General features: G+C 40.6%; 1 protein-coding gene and 1 long non-coding RNA gene across 4 annotated transcripts in view; one reads left to right on the top strand and one right to left on the bottom strand.

The window, feature by feature from the left end:
• SPATS2 (spermatogenesis associated serine rich 2) overlaps window positions 1–17,804 on the bottom strand; it is a 139,516-nt gene extending 121,712 nt beyond the window's left edge. The window contains exons 1-3 of one of the 3 annotated variants that reach the window (XM_060657730.3): window positions 17,696–17,783; window positions 16,859–16,938; window positions 4,733–4,783 (exon numbers count right to left, since the gene is read on the bottom strand). The gene's annotated coding sequence lies outside the window, so the exon portion shown is untranslated. Of the gene's footprint in view, window positions 1–4,732; window positions 4,784–16,858; window positions 16,939–17,695 lie in introns of all 3 variants that reach the window. The other 2 variants (XM_060657729.3, XM_060657728.3) reach the window with 2 other exon arrangements.
• Window positions 17,805–18,212: 408 nt separating this feature from the next.
• Window positions 18,213–20,497, top strand: LOC132694424 (uncharacterized). Its single transcript, XR_009617301.3, has 2 exons — window positions 18,213–19,932; window positions 20,176–20,497. It is a non-coding gene; the product is annotated as an uncharacterized LOC132694424 (long non-coding RNA).
• Window positions 20,498–23,255: the final 2,758 nt, after the last annotated feature.

Here is a 23,255-nt window from a genome sequence, read left to right as displayed (position 1 = left end):
GAGGGAAGGATAGATGTTAGCAAGAATGGAAAAAATATTAATTGCTGAAGCTAGATGAGGATACATGGGAGTTCATTATATTCTTTCCACACATGTGTAATGTTGAAAATTTCCATAATAAAAAAGTCAGTTTGAAAAAAAGATAGTAAGCAAACTGCAATAATTAAGATGAGACAAAGCACTGAGGTGAGCACACAGATGTTTCTATATTATTCTCTATTTTTAATCTGTGCATTTGAAATACTTCACAGGAAGCAAGATTTAAAGTAAAACTAAAATACCAAACAATAAAAACAGAGTGGGGTGGAGAGAAGGAATGTGATTTAAAGCATTCTAAGGTTCTTGTATTGCTCAGGAAGGCAGAGATCACTGTGTACACATGTTAAAAATTGAAGGATTAATTGCTAAAGAGAAATACAATGTTCAACTTGAAAATAAATAAAAGAAAAACAGGATCTCTCTATATATGTGTAACAAGGCAAATAAGATGAAAAGTTTAAAAAAAAGTATAAACTAAAATGGCATACCTAAGTCTAAAAGTATCAGTAATCATACTAAATAAGATGAAACTTATCAAAAGATAGACTATCAAATTGTTTTCTTTTTAAATCCAACTATGTATAGGTTACCAACATACGCTTAAAGTAAAGTGAGCCAGAAAATCAAAAGGAAAATTAAAATATATGCTATACAAATATTAATCTAAAGAAATCTCAATATTATTAATATTAATATCAGACACAATAAGATTTAAAGAAGCAAAACTCATTAACCACAGTCTTCAGGAGAGAGCCCACAGGATTCATCACAAGAAAACCCTTTATTTCTGGAGTAAGAAATCTCTCCCTGCCATGCACAGATATTTTAAAAGTGGGTCCAGGGCGCCTGGGTGGCTCAGTCGGTTGGGCATCTGACTCTTAATTTCAGCTCAGGTCATGATCTTGGTTCATGAGTTTGAGCCCTGCATTGGGCTCTGTGCTGACAGTGTGGAGCCTGTTGGGATTCTCTCTCTCCCTCTCTCTGGCCCCCCCCTCAAACGCTCTCAAAAATAAACAAACTTTAAAAAATAATAACAAAAATAATAATAAAAAGTGGGTCCAAGTATTTGGAACAAAAATGTCCTTCCTGAGATCCTGCCATTTCCCACAACATGGATGAACTTAGAGGACATTATGCTAAGTGAAATAAGCCAGAAACAAACAAAACCCTGCATGATCTTACTTATACGTGGAATCTAAAGAAGTCAAATACATAGAAGCAGGGGCACCTGGGTGGGTCAGTCAGTTAAGCATCCAATTTTGGCTCAGGTCATGATCTCAGAGGCTGTGAGTTTGAGCCCCACATTGGGCTCCACACTGACAGTGTGGAGCCTGCTTGGAACACTCTCTCTCTCTCTCTCTCTCTCTCTCTCTCTCTGTCCCTCTAACTTGTACTTTCTCTCAAAATAAATAAACTTAAAAAAAATACATAGAACCAGAAAATAGAAGGTGGTTACCAAAAGCAGAAAAGTGGGGGAAATGGGACAGATGTTAGTCAAAGGGTATAAAGTTGCAGTAATACAGAATGAATAAGCTCAGAGATCTAATGTACAGCATGATGATTAGAGTTAATAACACCATACTGAATACCAGAAATTTGCCAAGAGAGATTCCAGGTACCCACATCACACACACACACACACACACACACACACACACACACACACACGGTAATTATGTGAGAAAATATGTTAGTGACTGGTAATCATTTCACTGTCTATATGTATATCAAAACATCATGATGGGGGCACCTGGATGGCTCAGTCAGTTAAGCGCCCAACTCTGGATTACAGCTCAGGTCACAATCTCACAGTTCATGGGTTTAAGGCCTGCATCAGGCTCTGAGCTGACAGTGCAGAGCCTACTTGGGATTCTCTGTCTCCCTCTCTTTCAGCCTCTCTTTCTCTCTCAAAAATAAACATTAAAAAAAAGAAGAAATGTAAAAATTTAAAAAATCATGATGGACACCTTAAATGTACACAATTTTTATTTTTAAAATGAATTAAAAATTTTAAATCAGCATCATCTTCCCTAGGATCCAGAACTCCTTCCCCTTCCTTCCCTCCCAACACTCACACCCTCACCTCCAGAATCCGCCTGCTGTTTATCAGTCCTAACCTGTTCAGGTACTTTATCTCTGTTTATGCTGTCCATCAAAAGAAGCCCCAGACTTTCAGACCTCTCACCTCCCATATTCTAATCCCCACACAGTTGTACACATCCCCTGCTCTGTCCCCATGTGCCACACACCTCTCTACAAATTCTGAGACTCTTCCACTGTGCCCTACATTTTCAACTTCTACTCAACATCTCCCTCAACTTCTTATTCTAATTAAAAACTAGTTCTCCTTGGGGCGCCTGGGTGGCGCAGTCGGTTAAGCGTCCGACTTCAGCCAGGTCACGATCTCTCGGTCCGTGAGTTCAATGCTCTGTCTCTCTCTGTCTCTCTCTGTCTCAAAAATAAATAAACGTTAAAAAAAAAATTTAAAAAAAAATAAATTACAGAATTTAAACCAGGTGAGGAGGAAAGGAGGCCATGAAGTAGCTAAAAGATGGTGAAAAGATGATATAATCAATGAATTGAAGGTCTCGTTGAGATCAAAAGATGTTGGAATTTGGGTATGTGAGAGAGCTATAAAAATAGTAGGTCGTGGTCAGACAGTAGGATATAAAAATTGAGATCATGGGGGTGTTATGCCTGGGCTGCATGGGTGAAGGACAAAATCATTGGAATCAAGGGATTCAGAGATGTGAAATAGGAATTCAGAGAGATGGAGTATTAGATCATCTGTGTGAAATCACTGAGACTTAAGATAGGATCTGTGTTGTGGAGAGTCACAGTGTTAGGGTTCTCCAGAGAAAAAGAACCTGTAGGATCTTTCTTTTTCTCATCTATATCTATATATCTACATTTGTATCTGTATATATCTAGAATCAGATTTATTATAAGGATTGGCTCACATAATTATGGGAGCTGAGAAGTCCCATGATCTCAGGTCTGTAAGCTGGAGACCCAGGAAAGTTGGTGGTGTAAATTCCAGTACAAGATTAAAGGCCTGAGAATCAGGAACACCGTGGTGTAAGTTCCAGTCCAAGGGCAGAAGACTGATAGAAGTTCAGCTCAGTAGTCCAACTCAGTACAGGCAGAGACAGAGAATGAATTCTCTTCCTCTACCATTTTTATTCATACCCATCCACACTGGGGAGGGCCATCTGCTTAACTCAGTCTGCCACTTCATATGCTATTCTTATCCAAAACACCCTCACTGACACATCCAGGTATGGTCTTTACCCCAGATATCTGGGTACCTCATGATCCAGTTGAGTTGACACATAAAATTAACCATGACAGCCAGGTAATGGGTAATAGAGTTTTCACATGATATTCAAAGTGGAGGTAGGGAAGAGAGGAGACTGATTTGGAAGCATCAGTGCGGAGCAAGGAGGGCAATTTCCTTACTCCTAGGTCCAGTGGTATGAAAGGTGTGGGAAGGAGAACTTTCACCACTTAAGGGGTGCAAAGGGAGTATGGCCTCAGAGGAGAACTAGTTTTTTTGTTTTTTGTTTTTTTAATTGGGACAGAGAGAGACAGAGCATGAACGGGGGAGGGGCAGAGAGAGAGGGAGACACAGAATCGGAAACAGGCTCCAGGCTCCGAGCCATCAGCCCAGAGCCCGACGCGGGGCTGGAACTCACGGACCGCGAGATCGTGACCTGAGCTGAAGTCGGATGCTTAACCGACTGAGCCACCCAGGTGCCCCTAAATTCTGCAATTTAAACCAGTATATTATCATAACCACCCCCTTGCACATATGCTCTATTCCCTTGACCCTCTCATGTTTTATTCCACTATCTTGGTAAAAACCCATCCCTGGTTAAATTCACTCCAAACATAAACCCCTGCAGCTCAATGTGGCTGCAAGAACAAAAACATACTGACTAATCTCATTTTAAATTCATGACCACAAACCTCAAGGGGCCCTTAATGCCACCTGAAAATCTTACACTATTTCCCTGCTGTGGCCGGCCATTCTCCCACTCGCCTGAACATTTCACACCTTCCCCCCTCCACAAACCTCCATCATTTCCTTCATATCCTCTCAGCTGAGTACTTGATTCCCAATTCATTGAGAATATTAAAACAATCAGAAGAAAACTTCCACAAACATCTACCACCAAATCAATCCACCTACTTGATGGACAGGTCTGAGATATATTTTGAAGATGAAATCAGTAAGATTTGGAGACAGATCTGATGTGAGGTACGAGGAAGAGAAAATCAAAGATGACTTCTAAGTCTTTGCTCAAATATTACTTTCTCAACAAGGCCCTCCCTAACCACCCTTCACTGTCTGTCTGTCTGTCTGTCTCTCTCTCTCTCTCTCTCTCACACACACACACACACACAGTCACATGTTCATAAAGTGTCCCTATCTCCTTCCTTGTTTTTTATTTGGGTGGGTTTTTTTTAATACCAATCATCACCAACTGAAATACTAAACATTCTACTTCTTTGCTTAACATCTGCCTTCCCCTACTAATATATAAGCTACACGCAGGCAAGGATTTTTAAGCTTAATTCACTCTTGTGTATCAGAGAGTAGACACTCAATAAAATTTTGTTAAAGAAATGAAATGTCTCTGGCATGAGCAAATGGATAAATAATGATGTCATCTACACAGAAAAAGAATACCTTTAGGGTGGGAAGAATCACAGTCTCTGTACAAAGGAGCTTGTAATCAATCTAGTGAGAGAAAGAATGAGACATACATTTCAACACATTAAGATTCTATAATTTGTTAAATCTGCGATAAAAGCAAAACTGAAGAATATTCTATGATTCCATTTTTATCAAAAGTGTATGCTTTTATATGTACATACATACTTGCACATACACACAGCAGATACATATATGTCTCTGCTCTACAGAAAAAATTCTGGAAGGAAAAATACCAAACTGTTAGCCTGCGAGGTAAAAAAGGTAATATGTATGGGGAATGAGACTGAAGAGGCAGCGAAGAGACTTTTGCTGTTCACTTTACATGTTTTACAACAGGCATATTACTTTTGTAATTTAAAGAAGAAGAGAAGGAAAACATTTTCTTCCCAAAAGGAAAAAATATATATATTTTACAGAGGATTAATGCCCAGTGTAAAAAACTTCCATAAAACAAAAGAAAAACAATTTAAAAATGGACAAAGTATATAAAAAGGCAATTGACAAAGAAATATAGTCAATGGGGACACCTGGGTGGCTCAGTCAGTTCAGTGTCAGACTCTTGGTTTTGGCTCTGGTCATGATCTCACAGTTTGTGGGTTCAAGCCCCACGTTGGGCTCTGCACTCACAGTGCAGAGCCTGCTTCGGATTCTCTCTCTCCCTCTCTCTCTCTGTTCCTCCCCCTGCTGTCTCTCTCTCTCTCAAAATAAATAAACATTCTAAAAATTGTTTAAAAAAAAGAAATATAGTCAATGAAGATATACAACATATTCAGCCTTATGTTTAATCAGGGGAAAAAATGCTTTAATTCATCAGGTAACAGCCAATGGTGTATGTGCATAAACTCATTATCTACTTTTGGTGGGAATATAAACTGGAAACTCTTATTTTAAAGTAATTTAGTGAGCAGGGACACCTGGGTGGCGTGGTTAGTTAAGCGTCTGACTTCAGCTCAGGTCATGATCTCACAGTTTGTGAGTTGGAGCCCCGCATCAGGCTCTGTGCTGACAGCTCAGAGTCTGGAGCCCATAGTCTCCCTTTCTCTCTGCCACTCCCCCACTTGCATTGTCTCTCTCTCTCTCAAAAATAAATAGACATGAAAAAAAGTGAAAGTAATTTAGTGAGCGAAAAAGTAAAAAATGTTATAATCCAAAGAATAAATTCCATGAGTCCATAATGATGCAAATAAATTAAATAAATAAATGGGGAATAAAGTACAAGTTTCCTTACAGAAAATTTCTAATTAATAAATGTAGGAATAATGAGAGAAATAGAAAATAACCATTAGAATGCCACAATAATAACTGGTATAGGAATGCTAAAATTAATAGGTGGAACTTTTATTTTTTTTTAATGTTTTATTTATTTTTGAGGCAGAGAGAGACATAGCATGAATGGGGGAGAGTCAGAGAGAGAAGAAGACACAGAATCTGAAGCAGGCTCCAGGCTCCACTCTGTTGAGTGTCTGACTCTTGATTGCGGTTCAGGTCATGATTTCGTGGTTCATGAGATCGAGCCACAGAGCCTGCTTGGGATTCTCTCTCTCTGCCCCTCCCCCTTCTTAAAAATAAGTAAATAAACTTAGGGGTGCCTGAGTGGCTCAGTCAGTTAAGCATATAGCTCTTGATTTCTGCTCAGGTCATGATCTTACAGTTCATGCCCCTTGTCAGGCTCTGTGTTGCTGGTGCAGAGCCTGCTTGGGATTCTCTCTCTCTCCCTCTCTCTCTCAAAATAAATAAATAAACTTAAAAAAAAAAATCAGACAAATCTATATTTAGGGATGTTCTAAAAAATATCTGACCAGTACTCTTCAAAGAGTCAAGACAGTGAAAAAGACAAGAAAAAAACAGAAACTGTCACAGATTGCAAGACTCTAAAGACACATGCTGGCTAACTGTAACACGGGATCTTGGGTTGGATCCTGGAACTTTTCAGGACATTAGTGGAAAAACTGGGAGATCCAAATAGTTATATAATTTAATACTATTGTACCAATGTTAATTTCTTAGCGTTGATAAATGTACTGTGGTTATGAAAGATGTTAACATTAGGGAAAGCTGGGGGAAGAGTATATGGGAACTCTCTGTACTATCTTTACTCTTCTGCAAACCTAAAATTATTTCAAACTAAAAAGGTTTTTTTTTAAAAGCAGTTGGCATAATTCACCAGAACTTTTAGAAGAATATACCCTTTTATACCCTTTTACCCAGCATTTCACTTCTAGCAATCCAGAGAAACACTCACATAGGTCCAAAAAGAATTTTATAAAAAAGTGTTCACTGAAGCATTGTTAGAAAATTGCAAGGGATACACATACATATACACACACATACACGTATATATATCCATCAGTTGAGAAATGATTACATAAAATGGCATATGCATATTATGGAATAAACACCATGAAGAATAAAATGGATCTGCACATAACAATGTGAAAAAAAAAATATCCAAGATATATTAAGAAGAGTAAGTTACAGGGGCGCCTGGGTGGCTCAGTCAGTTAAGCGTCTGACTCTTAATTTCAGCTTAGGGCATGATCTTGCGGTTCCTGAGTTCGAGACCCATGTGGGGCTCCAAGCTGACAGTGCAGAGCCTGCTTGGGAATCTCTCTCTCTCTCTCTCTCTCTCTCTCTCTCTCTCTCTGTGTGTGTGTGTGTCTGCCTCTTCCCTATGCTTGTTTTACTTCTGTACTGTTTAATTTTGTTTAAAATTTAACAAAGCTTTAAAATTTTCATGTGCATTTTTTAAAGTACACTATGACAAGTGCTATTATGAAAAGTATGTAACAGATTTCAAAGCTCAAAAGGAGGGGTGTTTAGTCTGCCTGAGAGACTGCAGGAAGGAGAGTCACCAATGGATTTAGAAGGCATTCCAGGCAGAGTTTATGGAATGGGCAAAGGCACAGAAACATCACAAAAGGCAGGAGGGTTCAGAGCTGAAGCATATAGAACATAAAGCTTGGGAGTACAGGGGGAGAGTGACTTAGGAGGGATCTGAATAATCACCGGTCCCTGAAAGCCTACACTTCCCTTTGTTACCTTTCCCAAGAAAATAACCAAATTTAGACTTGCATACAGCTTTCAGTATATTCTGCTTAAAACTACTGCCCCACTCCAAATCATGACATAGTGAAATGAAATACTCCAAACCTGTCAGAGTATATTCATCAGTTCAAGATGGTAAAATCCTGCCAGGAGGGTAATTCTAAACTAATTACTTTGATCTCCTATTCTCACCTATCTTCTTTTGACCAGCCCATAAAGCCATGTTACAATAAACATAAAAATAACGATAATACATCAACCACATACAGGTATCCCTTGCTTTCCGAAAGTTCACCTTACACCACTTCACTTTTACAAAAGATCTACATTAGTACCTGTTTCTACTAACTGAAGGAAATCCAAAGAGGATTTTCACTTTCACAAAAAAGGCAAGGGGCACCTGGCTGGCTCAGTCAAAAGAGCATGCAACTCTTGACCTCGGGGGTCATGAGCTCGAGCCCCACATTGGGTGGTGCAGAGATTACTTAAATAAATAAACTTCTAAAAAAGACAAAAAGCGAAAATAGCTTTCAGTATTTATTTTGCAGCAAGCTCTTATAGAAGCTGCGCACACCCCACACGCTGAGTGGTGCCCCCAAGCTCCCTCCCTGGGAACTACGCTCAGCATCTCAACATCAAAGTTGCAACAGCTTTGAACTGTGTCTGTGAGCATCTGTGCTTTATCTCAATTTATTTTGTGCATCCAATAGCAAGACGTGTCCTAAGGTAGCAGAAAAGCCTAAGAGGTTATTTTTTGGGTCTGGGAATGCTCAAAAAATTGTCCATATAAATTAATGGTAAACATTTCTTCACTTTATGCCATTTAGACTTACAAAAAGTTTCATAGTCATACTTTCAGATACCTGGGGAAACCCATGCCAGTAAATATAAAAAGAAGGTTTCCCTGACCCAGTTTTCAAAAAGTTTTGATTGCAGCATTTACAACAAATGTCTCATAATAGGGAAGAATGAAGAAAGATGATCTAAATCCCAGATATAACTAAATGGCACTACTACTTTATAGTTCTTAGGAATAAATTAAACATCGATGATATTCTGATTCTTGCCAAAGACAAACTGATTTTTACATAAGTGTTTCTAATCTTAATTTGGGGACATCAATTAAAAGTAAAGTATCGACACTGACATAGTCAAAACTTTATTGACAACAAAGGTTTTGTTGCCTCTGCAGTCCTATTGCAAAAGCTAGGCAAAGTCCCCTTCCAATTAAGGCCCCAAGTAGCAAAAATACTTGTAACTATATTATTAGCTAAAAATATTTACTGAGGTGCATACTATGTGCACTCACTGAACTGTTTCATGCCCATTAAAATTCAATGATCAGAACTCAATAAAAAGACAATCCAATGAAAAACGGGGCAAAGGACTTGACAGTTCTCCAAAAGATACACAAATGATCAACAAGCAAATGAAAGGATGTTCAATATCAGTAGTCACTAAGGAAATTCAAATAAAATTCATAATAAGGTATCCTTTCACAGCTAAGATGGCTACAAGAAAAGAAAAGAAAAGAAAAGAAAAGAAAGGAAAAGAAAAGAAAAGAAAGAAAAAAAGAAAGAAAGGAAGATTGCAACTGTTAACAAAGATGCCGAGAACTGGATCCCTCAAACATTGCTGCTAGGAATGTAAAATGGTGCAGCCACTGGGCTGTACCTCAAAAAGTTGGACCTGGATGGCAGTTCCTCAAAAAGTTAATCATAAAAATTCTCTGTGACCCAGCAATTCCATTCTCCACTACAAACCCAAAACAACGGAAGACAGATATGCAAACACTGGTGTATGGATGTTCATAACAGCATTATTCACAACAGCCAAAAAGTGAGAATGACACAACTGTCCATCAACAGATAAAAGGATAAACAAAACATGATACATCCATACAATGGAACTGTATTCAGCTATAAAAAGGAGCAAAGTACTGATACATGCTACAACATGGATAAAACTCAAAAACATCATGCTAAGTAAAAGAAGTCAAACACAAAAGGTCATATATTACAGTATTCCACTTATTTGAAAAAACCAGAATAGGTAAATTCATAGACACAGAAAGCCAATTGGTGGTTACCAATAGATACATCAAGGGGAGAATGAAGACTGACTGCTTAATGGGTATGAGATCTCCTTTGGGGATGATGTAAAAGTTCTGGAACTAGATAGAGTGATGGTTGTACAAAACTGTGAATCTACTAAATACCATTGAGCTGTACACTTTACAGGGTTAATTTTATGTTATGTGAATTTCACCTAAAAAAAATTTAATAGTCATGACAACTCTGTGGTAGGAATTACTACTTCACCAATTTTGCAAATTCAGAAACACAGGCTCAGAGAAATTAAAAGATGACCAAGCCCACAGAAGCAGTAGGTACAGGAACAGAGATTCAACATGGATTTGCGCACCAGACTTGTGATCTTTCTTTTTTTGATGTTGACAGAATGAAGCCCCTCTCCCCCAAAATTAATTTTATGCCCAGCTATCTATAATCCAATATATTAGCAACTTCTATGTGATACAAGAGGTTTGCACTCTAACAGCTTCCCGATTTTAATAAAAAAATTAGAAGAAAAATAATACAGCACAGAAATATTATAAATATATTATCAGTATTAGCCTGATTATAATACTGATTATGATTATCAGTATTAGCCTGATTAGATTATAACTAACACCACTCAGTAGATCCACATTTCAGGCATCAAAAACTAAAGTTGCCAAGAAGTTTAATAATATGCTTGAGGCTGGGGCACCTGGGTGGCTCAGTGGGCTGAGTGTCTGACTTTGGCTCAGGTCATGATCTCACAGTTCATGAGTTCAAGCCCCACATCAGGCTCTCTGCTGTCAGCCTGTCAGCACAGAGCCTGCTTCAGATCCTCTGTCCCTCTCTCTCTGCCCCTCCCCTACTTACACTCTACTCTCTCTCTCAAAAAATAAATAAGAATATTTTTTTTAAATAATATGCTTGGGGCTATTTCATAACAGAAATAATTAGCCAGTAGAGTGAAAGAATCATGTGTTCTCAGCTTTACTGCCAAATCAAAAATGTAATCACATAAAAACTGAACATAATTCTAATCTTACTTAAATGTTAAGATTTCAGGCAACAAGTAATCAGCATGAAGATACCAAATACACTCCATTTTAGGAGCTTTTTCTACCACTTCAGGTTAGATGCCTAAACAGATTTAGTAACCACTAATGTTGCGCTGTTTCCTATGCTCCCATATTACAGTAACATCACACAATAATATCTCGTAGTCTAATTTACAGGATCATAACATAATGGGCAGGCAGACAATGACAAACGTCAAATATCAACTTTTTAAAAACCAACATAAAATACAACATTTGTGTAGTGACAGAGATGAAAAAGATTACCCAACTAAGCCTTGTTTACAGCACTGTCAACCAGGAATTAGATAACCATCTCAAGAAACCTAGTGTGTACTGACCAGTAAGATTCAACAAAACATCAAGCTTGCATCTAAGCTATGGCTAATTTAGTCTGTGGTGGTTCTGTATCGTCTGCCATTCAAGTACAATACTTTAGTTTCCTGCAATTTCATCTTAGTTATAGATGTATTTGACTGTTTTCATCAAATGTGAGGGAGCTTCTCATGATGAGATGCTTATACTGAAGGCGTGTGCAGGATACGCAGGTAGGCGATGAAGGCAATTTACTCTAACGACCAAGAGGATGACCAAACAAAATAAGCAGAAGAGTCACTGCCACGACACATTAATGCACACTTCAAATCAACGTAACAGAAGATAACCAGGAAGGGCCAGCAATGGGCTGACCACACTGACATGTAATCAGAGACAAAATGGGTAATTTAAAGACAAGTATTGCTCTACTACTGATGGCAGCCTTGAAACAACAGCAAATAATTTACTCCTGGACATATCACATGTACCCAAGAGAGGATCCTCAAGACTGCAACTTGTACATGGGGCGCCTGGGTGGCTCAGTCGGTTAGGCAGCTAGACTTCGGCTCAGGTCATGATCTCGCGGTCCGTGAGTTCGAGCCCCGCGTCGGGCTCTGTGCTGACAGCTCAGACCTGGAGCCTGTTTCAGATTCTGTATCTCCCTCTCTCTGACCCTCCCCTGTTCATGCTTTGTCTCTCTCGGTCTCAAAAATAAATAAACGTTAAAAAAAAAAATTTTTTTTTAAAGACTGCAACTTGTACACATTGGTCTTTCTAGTCTTTTACAGGTCAACAGGAAGTAATATCATTGGGCAGCATCTTCACTTACCTACCACGACTCCTCTAAATCATATAACGGGGGTGCCTGGGTGGCTCAGTCAGTTGGGCATCCGACTCCTGACTTTGGTTCAGGTCATGGTCTCATGGTTTGTGGTTCGAGCCCTGCATTGGGCTCCACACTGATAGTGCAGAGCCTGATTGAGATTCTCTATTTACTCCCCAAATAAATTATAAAATGTCCTCATCATAAATTTCCTTCTCCTCAGGCCCAATATCCTTTAGCCAATTTTAAAGAACACACACACATTCCACACTAGTAATCATGTTATTTTGCTAATTAAGTCATATAAAAAAAAAAAAAAATCCTCCTTCTTACCAGCAATCCAAGGTTGTTACGTAGGGTTTGAACTAGTAAGAATCACGATGTAACCCTTAGCCACAAATTAGTCATAGGACAATGACTGTAGAAGTTGCCTTTAAGCTAATGGCTATATCCTCAAATCCTGCAGAATCTGTGTACCACCACGGTAGATTTGAACATGGCGAACAAAATACTGGCTTCTAACCAAATCTTAATATCCAGTAACCTAAAGATAAGGTGTTTACAACTTTAAATTTTTAGAAATACAGGTGACCCTTGAACAACACAGGTTTGAACTACATGTGTCCACTTATACATGGATTTTTTTTGATACAATACAGTACTGAAAGAATATTTTTTCTTCCTTATGGTCTTAATATTTTCTTTTCTCTAGCTACTTTACCATAAGAATACAATATATAATACATAGTTAAGTGTCTGGGAAGTCCAAAGTTATATACAAATTTTCCACCGCACAGGGGTCAGTGCCCCTAACTCCTCCTACATTGTTCAAGGGTCAACTGTATTTCAGAACCAACAGACCGCTTCTTTTTATTTTTTTAATTTTTTTTTTTTAATGTTGATTCATTTTTTTGAGGGGGGGGGGGCAGAGAGAGAGGGAGACACAGAATCTGAAGCAGGCTCCATGCTCTGAACTGTCAGCACAGAGCCCGACGCAGGGCTCGAACTCAAGATCATGACCTGGCCGAAGTCAGACACTTAACCAACTGAGCCACTCGGGGGCCCCACAACAGACCGCTTCTAAGTAAGTGTGGGCTCTTTTGTGAAGCTCCCAGAAAATGGCATAGGAGCCTAAAGTCCCTTTGTAAACAATACTCTCAAGAAGCAAGACGCAGGGATAATTAACCCCCTTGTGACATTTAGAAAAAATGAAATGGGAGGCTAGACCCATCCCTAAGAGAGAGTTCACTATCAGTCTGCAGCTATTTCAACTATATTTGGTACTATGTGAGAACTCAAAGAGAAAGAGAGAGAGAGAGAGATGGAGAAAAAAAATGACTTGAGCCAATTTTACTTCCTACATTACAGCTACCTTCTTGAAATATTTAAAGCATATAGCAGGCACTCAAACTTTTTTCAATGAATGAAGGGATGAACAAGTTAAACAGTAACCAGCAGCATGTAAAACATCTTTAGATGAAAAAAGCACCCCGGATTTCAAAGGCAGCGAAGAGAACTGAAAATGCTCTATACTACTGACCCATTTTTCAAACACACGTATAGATAATGGGTTTTTTAAATATTTTTTAAGTTTATTTGTTTATTTTGAGAGCGAGAATATGGGGGAAGGGCAGAGAGAGAGGAAGAGTGAGAATCCCAGGCAGGCTCCATCTAACAGCACGGGGCTCAATCTCACTGAGAGAGGACTTGAGCCGAAATCAAGAGTAGGATGCTTAACTGACTGAACCACCCACACGCCCCACAGATAATGTTTTTAAGCGATTATCTACATTTACAGGTATGATTGGAAAGATCTATATATATATAACAAATGGTTCCTTCCACATTGGATATATTTCACACTTTACAACAGATATTCCCATTTTCCTCATCAGCTGAACTGTCTGAAAGATTTTCAAAAGTACTTTTATTGCTAAGTTGAAATGTATTTGAATGTGCTTGCCAGATGTCATGATACATAAACATAAATAGGCAGAAGCTAAGAGAGAGCCGTGACAACTAGGTAAATCATTTCCTTTTGAATCATTTCCAGTACAAGTGTCCTACAAACAGTATAGAAAAAGTCAATAGAGAAAACATCATCCTTCAAACATAAGGCCAAGTGCTACCTTCGGGTGAACACAAATAAAATCACCATTTAAAAGTAATAACACTTCCTCAAAAAATGAAACAGAGAATTACCATACGACCCAGAAATCCCACTTCTAGCATATACCCAAAAGAACTGAAAGCAAGGACTGGAACAGATACTTGCACACCAATGTTCCCAGCGGCACTTTTTGCAACAGCCAAAAGGTGGAAATGACCTAAGTGTCTAAACGGATAAACGAAATGTGGTACACACATACAATGGAATATTATTCAGTCCTAAAAAGGCATGAAATTCTGACACAAGCTCAAACGTTGATGAAACTTGAAGACATCGTGCTGAGTGAAATAAGCCAGACATAGATGGACAAACACTATTATTCTACTACTTCTACTTGTATGAGACCTCTAGAGTAGTCCTGTTCATAGAGACAGAAAGGGGAATGGCTGAGGGAAGACAGGAATGGGAGTTGTTTGATAGGTACAAAGTTTCAGTTTGGGAAGATGAAAATGTTCTGAAGATGGATGGTTGTGACGGCTGCATAACAATGTAAGTGTGCTTTATGCCACTGACCCATACACTTTAAATGGTTTAAGTGTAAATCTTACATAATCCATATTTTACCACAACTTTTTAAAGTAACTGAGCAAGAATGATGGTCACAGTTTTGTGTCAAAAACATCAAGAAAAGTGGTAAGAGTCTGTAACAAGCATGCTTTACTGTCATCCTCCACAGCCTAGATAACTTACCTGAAAGTCAAGACCTCGGAATAGGAGGGATGGACACACCATTTTCATGTTGCTACAGATTTACACTAAGCAGCTGAGGAAGCTGAATTATATTCTACAGGAGATCGTTTACTAAATAATGAGTGGGCTCTCCTTCCCAACAATTAAATCAGAAAAAAAATCAAGCTCTTCCTTCTAGTCTCCAATGGAAGTAACAAGAATGAAATAATCAGTTGTACTCTTAACAAGAAGCACAGCGGATCCTAAACAGTGACTTTAATTCCCAAGTTTAATTTTGGAACCACTACAATAGGAAACAGCAAGCAGCAATGATGATGATGATGATAATAATAATAATGATAATAACTTTCTTTACTGCTTTTATTAAGTGACTTTGTACGCTAACCCTTTTCAGCCTCATCTCAAAAACAGGGATAATGTTTACATCTGCCTTATAAGGGTTGTTTGAAGATCTTATGAAGTAATATACATAAAACACTGAGTTCAGTGCCAAGAATACATATATGTTCAACCCTCCCCTCCTGCCATTCACTAGTATCTGTAGCCCTTTGCCATTCCTGGATCAGTCCCCAGGGGCTATGCTGATGTTTTTGGCCAGCAACCTATGGCTCCTCCCTCAGGACCCAGCTGTTTCTCTCAGTTCTACTTGTTTCACTCCTGGTTTCTAAGAGGATCCTGTCTATATTTAGAGATAATGCCAGTACCAACTGTGGACTCAACAGGTGCTTGGGAGGGCACTTGAGCTCTCCACAATTTTCAATTGTTTTCCAAAGTTAATTGGTTCTGACTCCACAACTGGTTGTGTTGACTTCTACAAGGAAGAGCGCCACCTAGGCACAGTACTTCAGCAGTACACTAGACTAAACAAAATAATAAGCCTGTTCACAGGTCAAACCCTTAGCAAGATGAGCTTTAACAGGACCCCAGAAGACTTGTTAATTCACAAGAGCAATAAACATTTATAAAGTCTACAGATATAGCCCACTAACCCAATCTTCATCTAAATCACCATTATCATATCAAACCCAAGATTCAACCAATTCATGCTGCTTGTACTACAACCAAGATTAGGAGGAGGAAGACAGGCAAGTGGAACCAGACAGCAAAGACTCTAAAGAAGGCATCCAACAGAGCCCAGTGTGAATGCAGCTTTATTTACTACCTCTGTGACCATAGCAAGTTATTTAACCTCTTAATTATAACACAGGAAATAACTGTGAGGATTCAATTAAATGAGATAATGCATGCAAAACAAACTTAGCACCTTGCCTCATCTACTGTAAGAGGTCAATAAAAAGCCACATTATCACTAATGAAGACACTCCTTGCTTTACTCAGTTTTTGTAAGATATAAGAAAAGTGACAACTGAGGTCATTATTTTGGACCTTTATAAACTAGTCTAATGCTACTATCCAAGACCTAGCTGAGAAATATAAACAGATAAATTCCCAGAAATCTTAGGTGAGTCAGCAAAACTTAATACCCAACAAATAAAAAGATTAACATCAACTATTTATGAACACATAATGGTAATACAATTTCAAAATCGGCAATCTTGTATCTAGAACCATTCAATATTTGGTCTGGAAATCCAAGTATTAAGGAAATGCCAAGATTATGACCGAGAAATACTTTCCCACAGTATTTTCAAATCACCTTAATTCAAACTGGAAGGTAAAAGGCAGCCTGATAATTTGAAATCAGCATCAAGAATTTCTTGAGGCAGAACCCAAACTCTCCCAAGAGCATAAATCCAGTAGCAGATGGTATATGAACATTTCTCAGTGAGAAACTGCAATTCTAACAAAGTATAGATAACTTCGATTTTATCAATGCTATTCACCACCTTTGGGTCTAAATGAAAACAAACTCTTGGTTCTCTTCCCCCCAAACACCCTGAACTCTGCATTATCACTGACCTAATTCAGAGCAAGATGCTTATTTTTGGTGATATGTTCTCCTCTGCTTCATTAACCACAGGTAAATTACACACAGTAACCTGATGAACATAAGAGAAATAAATATTACAGGGATGGTTCACCGATGAAATTGACCATAAATAACCAAATTATTAAAAGAATAGCTTGTACTCAGCAGAGGGACATGCCTGAGAAAGACCCACCTTCCAAAAGAACCCAATCATCCTGGATGAATTAGGAGAAAGATGCCACTCTAGTCCACCTACCCTGTACTCTCAAACAAGATCTACCCTTCCACTTTAAATCAAGCCCAAACCACATCTATTTTATTTCTCTGCCACCCTTTGCCTTATTTTCCATTCCGCCCCCCCATTCCTTTCTATCTTTTTTCAAATCCCACTTTGCCCCCAAATCCTGAGGACCTCGGACACCCACGCAGATGACCTTACGCATACCCACTGCATTCCCAATTCATTGTACTTCTCAACCCAAACGACCCATTCTTTCATTCTTTTCGATCCCTCGTTGTTTCTTAAAATCCAATACCCCACACACGCTCACACCAGAGTCCCCCCTTACTCCATTGTTTCCCTGGCCTGTGCTCTGGAAACCCCCCAACTCGGACCCGTGTGCTTCGGCCTGCCCCACTGACCCCAGAAGGCTTTCACCATCTGGGCACTCCGGGTCCCAAAGGGCTCACGTCCCCCTCCTGTCCATACCCCAACCCCCAACAACCACCCCCTCCGCCGTGCCCTCCCTCGAGCCCGCTCTCTGCACTTCTGTGCCCCCCTTTACACCCCACCAACCCCTCCACCCAGCACCCTCAGCCTCACCTACCCGGGGACCCCGCAGACGCCGCGTCCCCCCCCAGTTCCGGGCTCTGCGTCCCGGACGCTCCGAGGTCTGAGAAGAGGAAAGGAGCTCCTCCGCCTCCTTCTCCTCCTCTTCTAGAGCAGCCGCCGTCGCCGCCTCGCTCCTCCCCCAGCTCTCCCAGAGGCGGACGCCGCCCCGCCCCCACCGCCCCTTTCCCGGCTTCGGCCGGGCGGCGGGCTGGGGATCGCAGCCGCGGCTGGGGGCCGGAGTGCCAGCGGATCCACACCGACCTCGCCGGGGCTCGCGCTGTTCGCCCCGCCCCGGAGCCCGCTCGGGCGCGTGCGCGCCAGCCAGCCAGCGCACAGGCGCGTGCTCGCGCCGGCGCGAACCCAACGCGCCGAGCTCGAGGCCGTTGCAGCCCCCCGGCGCGCGAAGGCCGGGCGGGAGGCGGCCCGCGCGCCAGGGATCTGCGAGTGGAGAGGCGCCGGGCGGGAGGCGGGCTCCAGTCCGTCGGGTTACCGCTCCTCTCGAGACCCAAACCCTCGCGCCTCGCACCGCCCGCCGGGTCGCGCGCCTCAGTTGAGGGTGCTCGGGCGTCGCCGGGAACTGGGAATAACGAGGAAGGGTAGGGATTGGAGGAGTGGGTCGGCAACAAACTAGATGAAAGTGGGGACGGGTAGTACTAGAGCATGTGCCCACGTGCAGAACAGCCCAGGCCCACAAAGAGCCGGGCGGCGTGGGGAGGGGGGTAACAGCGCGCTCTGGGAGTGAAGGGCCGGAGCTGGAACTGCCGGAAAGAGCCGAAACTCCCCCGGAGATTGCCGAAGGCGGGCGCATCGAGAGGAACCTTGCGAGGAGCTTTATAATATCTAGGTTCCCGCGGGGACGCGCGCTCTCAGGCTGCCTTGCCTTTCGCTGCTCACGACTCCGCCCCATGGCCTTCCAGCGCCTTCTCCTTTGCCTGCTTCCCGACCCAAGTTTGACTCCAAAAGGCCGTTTCAGAGTCCCCAACCTCAGGCAACTCCCGGACGTCCGGACTTCGCGGCCGCTCAGCTTCCTGGGAGTCCGTAGAGGCCGGTGCGGGATCGAGGGCAGGATAACCTCTGGACTTGAAGGTTCTCTATCACGTATGCCAGACGCTGCCCAAGCCCATTTCTGAGTCGGATCTCTGGTTTGCTCAGCCGTCTACATTCCTCCATGCGGCTGTGGTCAGGCCGCCAGTGAATCTTTCTGTTAAATATCCTTCTGACTTCATGATCAGATTCCCAACCTCCCCAGGGCCAGAACCGTCTGTAGTATTTGTGCAACCTTCTACCCAGTGTCCTGAAAGTGTGAAGTACTCACCCCACCGTCAACTAGTCGGTGGTCGATTAGGAGCGGCCAGAGGCTGGGGATTTAGACAGCATTGAAAAGATTAATCAGGATCTGTCCCCATGTTCTTAGCTTTAGAGGCCAAAGCTTAAGGAACTCTGGACAGGCATCAGCGACAAACCTGGAAGTGTATATGAGTATGTATAGCTAGACACCACAGGCACAGGTTTGTTTTCCAGATGTTCGTTACTGCAGTCGCAGTACCTGCAATGAAGTAGTGTATGTAGTAGATCTCAGATAGCCAGATCTCAGATACCCAGAAGTTATCTCGTCCTTTGTGTTTAACTTTGCACGAGGTTGGAGGGTCAAAAATACCCCGCAGCCCACTGACCCCTGGCTAATAAAGCCTGGTCTAATCCAATCATATCACTTACAGATCTAAATAAGCAAAAGACTAGGTCACCCAGCTAGCAAGGGCATTATACATAGGTTGCTTACTATTGCATCTTTTCTCAAAATATTCAAATAGAAGCAAACTTTCCAAATATCTGCTTTCTTTTCATTCACTAAATTGAAATAAGTACCCAATGAGTGGTAAGCATTGTTCTAGGTTTTGGGTCACTTACAAAGAAGAATAAAAGCAAGATTATCCCCAAGAAGAGTATCCTATTGTAAAGGAGGATAAAAGCTATTAAATAATTCACTATAATAGCATGTGAAAAGTGTCGAAACAAAAAGTGCAAAGTGTTGTAGGAACACAGGAATGAGTGACTAATTCTTCCATAATGTCCCTTCCTTCCCATACATAGTAGAAATGGAATGCTATGACCTTGCTTAATGGGAAACTTCATGCTGCTGAAGAATGGTACCGGAACCAAGAGAATCCAAGATCCCTTCCATAATGACAGATTTCACCTACCAAAAGTTGCCTAGAAAACTCTTCATTAGGGGTGCCTGGGTGGCTCAGTCGGTTAAGCGGCCGACTTCGGCTCAGGTCATGATTTCGCGGTCCGTGAGTTCAAGCCCCGCGTCAGGCTCTGTGCTGACAGCTCAGAGCCTGGAGCCTCTTTCAGATTCTGTGTCTCCCTCTCTCTGACCCTCCCCCGTTCATGTTCTGTCTCTCTCTGTCTCAAAAATAAATAAACATTAAAAAAAAATTTTTTTTTAATAAAAAAGAAAACTCTTTATTATAGGGCCCCTTGTTGCTGCAGAACCAATATTGTTTCTTTGGGAGGGAAATAAAGTCTACTTTTGGAAATCTCACAGTGTTAGGAAAGACATCTGATGGCTCTCCCAAGATAGCCAGTGGTTTAATGGGAGACAGTTTTTATATGCGGATATTCCATACGTAGATATATAGAAGGGAGGTGAGTTAAGGAGCATGCATAGGCCCAATCTATGAGAGCTGTCAAAGCATCACTGGAAATCTAACAATGTGAAGAATATCATATTTAACAGATCTCTAAGAGAGAGTTCTGAGTATAGTTTAAAGTGTGGTTGAAAGTGTGGGTCACATAGAGCATACACCTTGCTAAGTGGAGTTTGCAAGAGGGGTACTGTAACTCATGGCCCACTTTCACCCTTTCTCCATGCCACATTCTATCTCTCCAAACAGACATTGAATAAATGTTTCAAAAATATCTTTTGGACCTGAATTATAAAGATTAATTTTATCTTGGTTCTTTACATATATGTTTTCTATTGTGTATTCATAATAAAACAAAATGATCATTGACTGCTTTGAAATAATTGCAAAACTCCATGCTGTCAGTGCAGAGCCTGCTTGGGACTCTCTCCCTCTCTCTAAAAACAAACTTTTTAAAAAAGGAAAGAATTGCAAATTGTTTAAAGTCCATCCGTAAATTATACTGGAGGTACTGGAGGATAAGAAATGCTGTAATAAATTCGACATATAATACTTGTGACATACTCTGAAGAAAACACAAAAACAACCAAATTTCTGAAATGATTAGAGTGACTGCTAAGGATTGCAAAAGATCATTTTGAAACAACATCCATATGTCTCAGTTCAGCCTTCAGGGAATTAATTTATCCCAGGTTACCTAATGATCAAGTGGCAAAATTAGAACTAAGGATAAGTCATGACATAATCTTCATCTTGACAGATATATTTTGCAGATGTTAAAAAGACCTAATTTGACATGTTTTCAAATAGATCCTGGAAATCAAAATTTTTCTTATGTTTGTTTGAGTTGATATTTTGTATCTGAAGTGATTGTCAGATTCCATATTTTTATTAGGAAAAAAAAGAGGCTGAATTTAGTCTGAGAAACAAAAATTTTCCTCATTATCTTGGAGACTTGATAATTAATGACTGTAATTAACATGATTTTCTTAGAAGTCTCTGCTAACTAAAGTTGAAACTACAAACCACTATAGGCAAGAAGACCACCAGAGAATGTCTCATAAGGTGTACTTTTCTGTTTGATTGCCCCACCTCTAGTACCTAATAAGAGTATTCATGTGGGCAGACCAAACTTTGTGTCTTAGAAAATTAGCATCATGGAGTGCTAACTAGACCTGAAAAAACTATTCCAGTTGCAAATAAGTTTGGGAAACACTGGGTAAGATAAAGTTAAGCTAGTTTCTTTACATCCCAGAGCATTTAATTTGGTAATGTGCTTTGTTAACAATCAAATGAATGCACTATATAGTACGCAGCTTTCCCCCAAGGAAGCTTTTTTCCCTAAGAGAGTTCTGCATGGGATTCATGTTTCTTTGAACATTCATTTTCTAAAGTTCTATTAAATGGGTTTGATTAGGTCAGCATTTCCCATTTTACAGATAACAAAACTGAGGTACAAAGACAGGAGTAACATAGCCAATTGTATATCAGATGTTTACAGGCTCGGTCGGTTGAGCTTCTGACTTCGGCTCAGGTCATGATCTCACACTCTGTGAGTTTGAGCCCCGCATCGGGCTCTGTGCTGACAGCTCAGAGCCTGGAGCTGCTTCGGATTCTGTGTCTCCCTCTCTCTCTGCCCCTCCCCCGTTCATGCTTTGTCTCAAAAATGAATAAACATTAAAAAAAAAAGAGTGGCATCCATTAGGAACTAAGCCAGCCAGGTGCCGTGAATTTGCCCTTTAGTGACTTTGTTTCTATACGTAAGACCAATCAATAACTAATACTGCTTTACTATAAGTTTATTAATGGAATTTCAGCATGCTCTTTCATTTATACAGCGTGTCACCATTTTTTTAAGTTTATTTATTTATTTTGAGAGAGAGGGAGAGGAAGAGGGAGAGGGAATCCCAAGAAGGCTCCACAGTCAGTGCAGAACCCTATGTAGGGCTCAAATTCACGGACTGTGAGATCATGACCTGAGCTGAAGTCAGATGCTTAACTGACTGAGCCACCCAGGTATCCCAGTCTGTCACCATTTTTTAAAATTAATAATGACTAACCTCTGCAAAATGTCTTATTGTTTATAAAGCGCTCTCAACACATGGTCTCATTTGATTGTCTCAACATCCCTGTGATTCAGGCATCATTATTCCCATGTAACAAAATGAGAAAACTGAGGCTTTAAATTAAGTAACATGTCTGTTATTTGCATTGTTAAATATCCTGTTATTTGCATGGGGAGAAGACAGTCGCTGCCCTCAAGGGGCTTTGGTATAGGTAAAGAGACAAGACTCACAAACATGAGACAGAGAATGATTATGTAGCAACATGTAGGAAAATGTTTGATAGAATAGTCCAAACTTCACAAGAATACTGAAGGAATTCAAGGGGGAAAGATTACTGGAGATGGAATTAATCAGTGAAGGTATCATTTAGGGATAAACCTTAAGCTGGATCGTAAAAGAAGAGTAGAGATTTGGATTAGGAGAGAGGAAAAAGAATTATAGGCAAGAAGAGTGACATCAGCAAAGGCATGAACATGAGAACAGGAAACACACTGATGGAAAAGAATTAGAGTTGGAAGGGAGATGGGTCTAAAATGATCAGTCTTTTGGCTGTGCAAGAAAAGTCAACTGCTGAGAGGCCATGGGTTTCCAGTCACTGAATATAAATAATATGACACCATGTGCCCAGATGGAACAGCTATTTGGTTTCCAATCCAAAAGCAGTAAATTTACACTCTCTGCCATGGACCCCAGGAGTGAAAAGGAGAAAGTATCAACAGAAGCCAAGTCCAAACTGGTGGTTATGGGTATATTTCCCCCATATCCTTCCTATTCCTTTCTTTATACTAATTCATCTGAAAGGTGAATGATCTATTGATGCTAGGAAAAATGCCCCTTCAGG

The sequence above is a fragment of the Panthera onca genome, chromosome B4, assembly GCF_046562875.1.
Source record: "Panthera onca isolate mPanOnc1 chromosome B4, mPanOnc1 haplotype 2, whole genome shotgun sequence".
In the NCBI taxonomy this organism is placed as follows: domain Eukaryota; kingdom Metazoa; phylum Chordata; class Mammalia; order Carnivora; family Felidae; genus Panthera; species Panthera onca.
The sequence above is the reverse complement of the archived record's forward strand: the minus strand, read 5'-3'. Positions and strand labels throughout refer to the sequence as shown.